Raw genomic sequence first — 8,028 nt, 5'->3', positions numbered from 1 at the left:
ACAGAAGAAACACACTAGTAGAGTGGTAGATGTAGTGAGTGGCTAGATTTTGAATTTCTAGATACTTCTTTTGCCTTCAGTATATGTTATTCTAATTAAATGATATTAAATTTGCTTCTTTAATATACACATAAATAACAATTAAGTGTTTTATGAGTTTTGGGCTATTCTTAAGATTAGCTCCATCTAAATCTATGAAATGATCCAGCTTGAAGTCCCGGATTAAATCATTAGATGTGATTTTAAGTTCAAGTATCAAATGAGTTATATATATATATATATATATATATATATATATATATATATATATATAGTAATTGACAAAGTATTTCAGAAGGGCACTACAGTGTCAGAGCCTGTCCCATCATTTTCCTTAGACAGCATCCATTAGTGAGCCACTCTTGCTCATGGATACTTTTAGTGTTAAACAGTTGACATCATAAAGTAAGGAAAAGCAAGGACATGGCTTGGGCAGAACGAGTAACAGAGATTTTTCTGGTTAGAAATGTACCTGCTATTGCCAAGGCATCTAAACTTTTTAGTCCTTGACCCCCTAAAAGTAATCTTCAGTAGACACCCTGAATTCAGGTGTGCTCATTCATAGCATACAGAGTTCAGAACAAAGGCCTGTTTGTCCGTTCAGCTCAGGGATGCCTGGAACAGGGTGATGGCCTCTTCTGGAGCTGATGCAGCAAGTAAGTAATGCGTGTAAATTTGTTGATCTGTTGTACACATTCAAATGGGCTGAATAAAAGTGACTCTTGATTATGTCTGTCACATAAAGTGTATAAGTTACCTTTTCCAGCTGGAGCTAGAATTCAGTAAAGACTTATTGACAATAGGTATATGTTAATACTTATTAAAGAAGCAATTTCTGTACTTCGCTTTAAGGCAGTGTGCCAAACCAATTGAAAAACACTTCAGATGTACTCAAAATTTCATCTGGATTTTTAGTTTCCATTCATGCTATGGCTTTTTCAAGATCTTAAGGCTAAGGATTAGATGAAACCAGATGGAAAAAGAGTTGAATGTAGAAAAGGAATACAAGTTGGCAAGAACTGAGTTCAATTCCTGGCCCTACCTGTTCTTAGGCACATACACACGTACATGTCAACTTTATGTTTCATTCTCATTAGATCACGTGACCCTTGGGCTTCTGATCTATGACTTGCTTGACCTTGACTGCAAACCTTTCTCGGCTTGTTTAATTCAAGTTTTCTATATCATGTCAGACTTATTCCTTCACTGTATTTGCAGCTTTTATTTTCTGGAAATTTTAACCCAGTATCATTTACATTCTCATTACCACTACACATCTTTTTGATCAAACTGTGAAGGTATTGAAGTGGCCGATCTAGTCCCACAGTGGGAATAGTCTTCAGGGGAGTAAGAAGCAAAGTGCCCAACAGAGGCTGACTTCTGCAAGGAAAGACTTTCAAAGTGTCTCCTCATATTCTGAAGAATATCTGATTCAGAGGTTTGGGGAAAAGAAATAATTTATCCATCAAGCCTCTTCTAGCTCTTTGAAGAATTTTCCAAATTTCTTTGGGGAGGCCTCCATTCTGTGGCCAGCAGTAGGAAAATCTGCACCTGGGAGGCTTGTTGGCCTTTTCCACCCCTGCCTTCATCCTGAGCATTCCAGAGAGGTACAGGCAGTTCCTGCTAGTGGCCTGGCCCCAAGCTCTGTGGGAAGGAGTACAGCTAAGCTCAGACATTCCAGTCTGCTCAAACCCAATGGCACTTCATTAAGTCCTGGGCCCCACCCTCTTCCTCTAAGTGTTTGCTGCTTTTCCATGGCAACCAAATACCCTTTCTTTATGTCCCCCCCCTTCTTTGCCCACTCCAGTCAGCTCCATCACCAACACCTCTGTTGTGGGCGTCCTCCAATTCCTTATTCGTTGCCAAGGGACACAGAGGGTACAGGATGACGATCAAAGCACGGTTCCCTGTCCAATGCCCAAGAGTAAGAGTGTTTGGAAGGTTGGAGGTCTGAAAGCTACTGAGATATAATCAAAGATCATCATGATGTACCCAGAAGATATCAAAGGGGGTGTGTTTTGACCATTTTTGCTCTGTTAGTGAATAGACCTGCAAGCAGCTGGGATGGTTTGTGTGCAAATATGGCCAGGCTGGAGAGTGAGGATGATGGATATATCTTGACTCTTAGGTCAGAACAGGTTGAAACTCAGTGAAATCAGAGACACGAGGAGTTCTGGACATCACTAGCTTCAGTAAGTACCTATTACCAAGAGCCTTGAAAATGCTGTACAATCGGTCCTTCTCCATGGCAGTAATGCACTGTACTAAAGACCTGTGGGTAACAGGAAGACATGAAGGTGTGAAGACTATTGCATTTGGTTTGCCTTTTGGAAGACTGCAAGTTTTGCTGCATGTAAATCTGTGTGTCCCCCATCCTTCCTAAATGAAAGCAACCAAAACAAAAAACTGAGTTTAGTCCAATTTCCCAGTTAGTTTAGTTCTATCTCATTACATTGAACAAATATAGAATGGAAGGCTGTGTATAAGTGAGGCTACAGCCCCATCGCCGAGTGACATACTTAACAGCCTTATTACATTGAAAGTATTTTAGCAATCCCAGGAGTCCTCATATGTAAAAGAGAGATAGTTGTAGAAACTTATTTGCAGTATTATTGGGAGAACGAGACAAGAGAAAGTGTGAAAATTGCTTATATGGTGCTGATAATTGATATTAGCTGAGACTAAACACACTAGAATCTTCAGCAATAAAATATGAAAAGATGCCTTATGTATTTTAGGGATAACACTCACTCATGCACACACATGCACCCACGCACCAACAGTTAAAGAAAAGGAAGTGGAGAAACTGAAAGAGAACCAGAGTGGGGTAAACTGGAAGTTTTGCAATGAAGGAAAAATGTAATTATATTATAATCTCAAAATTATTTTTTGAAAGATGCTTTGTGCAACATAGTAAAACCTCTTCAAGGAAATTCAATATCAAAATTTGAATAAGACCTTTGGCACATCAAAAAAAAGAGAGATACAGAATGTGAAATTGGAACATGTTTTCTTGCTGTCCAACCATGTTGTCAAGGGAAGACACCCAGGAAATTACGAATCATTTTGAAGTCTGAAAAATACTGAAGAAGGCCTCGGAGCACCAACACTATCGAGCACTTGGCACACTTCTGGCACTGCACCAATAAGTACCTTTCAAGGTGTTTTCTTGTGCAATCTTATGATTACTCAGCCGTTAGTAAGCTAGCGTGTCTTCATTCGTTCTTTTACACTCGGTGATGCAGCTGAGCTGTTAACATGTTGCAAGCAAGCTGGAATTCCTTTGTTAGTTGGTCATTCCAGGTGAGGTTTTCTTCAGTGGGGGTATGGTTAGGAAGAGGAAAGACTGCGATTGATCCTGCCTGTTAACTAGCTGCCCTAGTCATCTGATCTCACCAAGGACTGTTTACCATGGCAGCAGCAATATGGTCAGTCCATATTATCTGGATTCTTTTTTTTTCCCAAAGATTTATGATGTGTATGACTTTCTGCCTACATGTATGCCTACAGGCAAGAAGAGGGCACCAGATCTCATTATAGATGGTTATGAGTCATCATGTGGTTGGTGGGAATTGAACTCAGGACCTCTGGAAGAGCATACAGTGCTCTTAACCTCTGAGCCATCTCTCCAGCCCTATTACCTGGGTTCTTAATGATTCATCCTCATCACTCCTGAGAGTAGTTCCAGCATTAATGAATTGTCTTTCTTCCTTGAAGGCTGGACTTTGGTTTCTGAGACACCCACAGCTTCCCTTGGTTTCCACCCTAATGGATAGTGCTGTTTCCTGTAGTTATTATGAGGACTCAAGCACTATTTCATTGTCTCTAATAGTTTATTAGAGACAATGCTTTTCTGTCTGTAATATTTTAACTTCCTTCCACTAAATTCTTACCGTTGAGACGTAAACCTAACTTTAGCTAATGCATTGCTCAAGTATCAAAAATGGAGCCTTTGAAATGCTTTGTTTTTGATAATAAAACCATACTATTCATATGCCTTAAAATTTAATTTTAGAAATGAAAATAGCTTTTCAGAAAACCTAAGTAGAATTCTGGGGCTTTCATCATGTATCAGCAAGACCAAAAAATTTCAGAAGCGAGTTATTTGCTCTCATTTGATTTCCATTATAAAGAACATTGAACCTGTATTCACTTTAGTTTTGTCATAAGATATTTACAAAATATAACTCATATGCTATCAATTTCCCTGTATATTTACAATTTCACATATTCTTTACCTTTTTTGTTCCTGTAATCACAGTAGGCAAACACGTTGCACATACGCTGTGTGTCACCATCTCTATACTCTCTGGACATTTGTAGATCTCACCTTTCATGACCATAATCTGAATTTTTTCAAGTCAACTAATTAGGGAGCTGTTCACATGTCCAAGCAACTTCAGATCACATATCTAATCAACTTCTTTGTCATTCCTGCAATGAGTTTTAGAGTTTAAGTAGATCTAAACTCTTTTCTCATCAAAACTCAATCTTCAAGAGGTCTCCAAAAATGTAAGCACTTTCAAAAGTCTTACGTTAAATGCTTTGTAAGAAATTATCATTCAATAATGTATGCAATAGTTAAGATTCAGAAAAGGAAACAGAAATAACCTTAGGTAGTTTCATAGAGAAAATTGAAATGTGACACCAACTAGAAAGACTGAATTAGAGGAAAGGGAATATGAGGAACTTAGGTACGGCAACACCAGAGATGCTTTTCCTTTGTGGACACAGGGGACACACAGAGGATATAGAAGCCACCAAAGAGGTGCTAGAGACACCATCCAGGGTAGAAGAAAGGAAAATACTGCCTATGCCTGTCTTCTAAGAGATCATTTGCTGCTAAGGGCACATGAGGCTTGTCTGACCTTAGTTTCATCCGTCTGAATAAAGCTGAGTCTTGGGATACCACAAGGACATGGTCTGAGGTGATTTCCTGTCTAGTGGGCAAGTCAGAGAACAGTATGTGACTCTTTGGACAACAGCCTCAGGGTCTCTCGACATTTTAATCATCCAAAACAAAGGAACTTGCCCTTCTTATTAGGCACAGAGTATGGCTGGGGTTCTGTTCCTAGGAAAGGTAGTAAGGAATGAATTATACTAATTTGTACCCCATGTAGCCAAATATACAATAGGCGCTAACAAAAGTCAATTTTGGTGAAGAAATGTGATGTCAAAACCTATCTGTAAGGAAATCAGCTAATTGCAGCACCCACATTGCAAAACTCCAGACAAATATGTTTACTTTTTTCTCAATTTGGATTAGTCCAGACATGAACCAAGTCCTAGATTCCCCACATGAACTGAGCATGCTCTCCGTACAACATTGAGGTTTTAGTTAAAATGGAACCATTAGTCAACTAGTTCATATGAAAAAGTAACACTATTGGAGTTCATGGAGGAAGTCTGGTTGGTAGTTGAGTTTATCAAAATCAGGGCTGGATTCTGGGTCTCATCCTCCATTATCCTGAAGGCTTTTATCCCTTCTTAACCAAGAATTGATGGGAAGACTGGGGGAAACAGATGCAAAGGAGTCACCAATTATTCTGTAACTTTGTATTGCCCTCATGTGGAAGAAAAAAAATAAAAGAAAAACATAAAGTCAAATAGGTATGAATTTTAGTCATCTCATTCTTTAATCCTCTTTCTCATCTGCTTGCTTTTCCCACCTCTCGTCTTCTTAACAAGAAGCCCCTCCCACATTCATCCCTATGTTTAGCATGTGATCCAGCGAGTTCAATAAGAACTGCTTGCATGTGTATTTGGAGAGTTAATTACTAAACTATAGGAAACTTATCAACATTGCATCACTGAAGAAAATGACTGCCCAGCAAACAACCATCAATGAAGCTGTCAATAGGATCTCACAGAAGACTGAGGCCACCTGAGGTTCTGCCCCATCCATAATGAAATGTTGATGGGCCCAGGCTTGTGCAAGTCTTGTGCTGTTTCACAAGTATCATATTATGTACATAAAATGCCTTTTTGCTGAATATCTCTCCATTCTTTGGCTATCCTGTTCTTTCTGCTTCCTCATCCAGAGTTCCCTGAGCCTAGGAAGCAGATGATGGACATAGAGTGAAGCATCATTTATTCTCCACTGAACTCTTTTTCTAAGGATGGTTTTTCAGAGGATCAGCTATAACCTCTCCTCTTGCCTGACATAGGATAGGCAGGCAATAATTTAGAAAAAAATCTGAGGAGGAATTAATGAAGTACAAATTATGTGTAGAAGAAGTACATCAGCGTCATAGTCGCGTGGGCATTGGGAGAAATGTCTACACTTCCATGCAGATACTCGCTTTCTCCTTCTTAAATATTATTTTTCAGACTTGTGATGAATATCTAAGGGTATTATGCAGTTGAGAATTTAGCATAGGAAATGACACGAAGGTCATATGGACTGGCAAATCCATTTCCATGAAGTTCCAAATACAAAACAACACACAGATAACTGAAAGCAACCCCTTTACATCCAATACTTTTCTCACTCCTTGATGGACTCTTCTCTCTCTCATTTTCTGGCCTTGGATATAATGTCTTCCCTTTCCTGGTGTCATCATATATGCTTTAAGATTCACTCTTCTGGAAGCACAGGGGTACAGTATCACATCTTTCTTTCCATAGTCCTCTCAGGAGCACAGACTGTTTGCACAACTTTATTTTTACACAGTCATGCCTGCATTAGCTTCCTCTTCTCTCTGAGAGAATTGAAACCCAAAGTAGATCTTATCTGTATGCTGGTCACTTAGATTGAATAGACATGCTAGTACTCACTTGATTCTAGTATTTAACAGATGTAACCATTTCTCCTTCTAATAAAATTGGGATGAGTGTCAGGAATGCTGCGCAGGCTTAGCAAAGTTATTCCTGTTTTCCTGATCATTTTGGTAGAAGTTGGTGGTCCTATTCCGAAGATTGGGAGACTAGTCTTTTTTTTTAACATAATATTTTTATTGATTTTGGGGGGCATCACATTATGTACATACAGTTCCCAGTCCTCCATGCCTGCCCCCCCTTGTAACCTCTCCCTCAAAAAAAAATAATTAAACAAAACAAGTCACTAGGAATGGTCAAACTCTCAGTGGCCTGCCCCTTAAATAGAACTGAGTCATTCCACTCCCTCACTCCCAACAGAAGTCATCAACTGTCTAGTGCTAACTTGAGCATTCTTATCACACTTTTAAAGAGTTCTCTTCAATATCATCCTGTTTAGGTTATCATTTTAGTGGTGATTAGTGGCGGTGGGTTGGGGTGAGGGTAGGGGTTGTCAGGAAAGCCTTCTGTGTCCCTCTTTCTCAACAACGTGTCTGCAATCATCAATATCACTGCAAAAGAAACTGCCTTGCTCTTTACACTCAGCAGGAACATGGACCATGGGCTTCCATGTGTTTTCTGATGATAGCATGGACCATGAACATGACCCCTGGCTGCAGTAGGCCCATAGACCCGGACAATGCCCTTGGAGGCAACCCAGACCACGGGCATCACCATGACCACAGGTGGCATCACAAGCTACTCACATCAATATGGTCCACAGAAGCAGCATGGCCCATGGACATCAACATGTTTTCAGGCTGCAGCACAAACCATGGGCATCTGGGTATCCATATATAGTCTTTGGTGGTAGCACATGCCATACATATAAACACAAACCCCATGTACGGTAGGACCATGGGCCCAGACATGGCCCTTCCTGGCAGTAGTGAAACTATTTTGAAGTGATCAGATTGCTTCATTGGTATGTTTTCAACAGAATTGTCCAAGGGAGGATTGTGAACCAAGAGCTAGTCTGTAACTTCCCCATCATGGAGTAGAAGGAAGCTTGGCAATCTTTGTTTTCTTTCATTTTTTTAAAGATATTTATTTATTTTTATTTTCCGTGTAAGAATGCTTTACCTGCATATATCTGTATGTGTGTCTGGAATGTGCAGAGACTAGAAGAGGATGTCAGATCCCCCTGGAACTGGAGTTATGGCGCTTGTGAGC

Source organism: Rattus norvegicus, chromosome 13, assembly GCF_036323735.1.
Source record: "Rattus norvegicus strain BN/NHsdMcwi chromosome 13, GRCr8, whole genome shotgun sequence".
Classification (NCBI taxonomy): domain Eukaryota; kingdom Metazoa; phylum Chordata; class Mammalia; order Rodentia; family Muridae; genus Rattus; species Rattus norvegicus.
The sequence above is the reverse complement of the archived record's forward strand: the minus strand, read 5'-3'. Positions refer to the sequence as shown.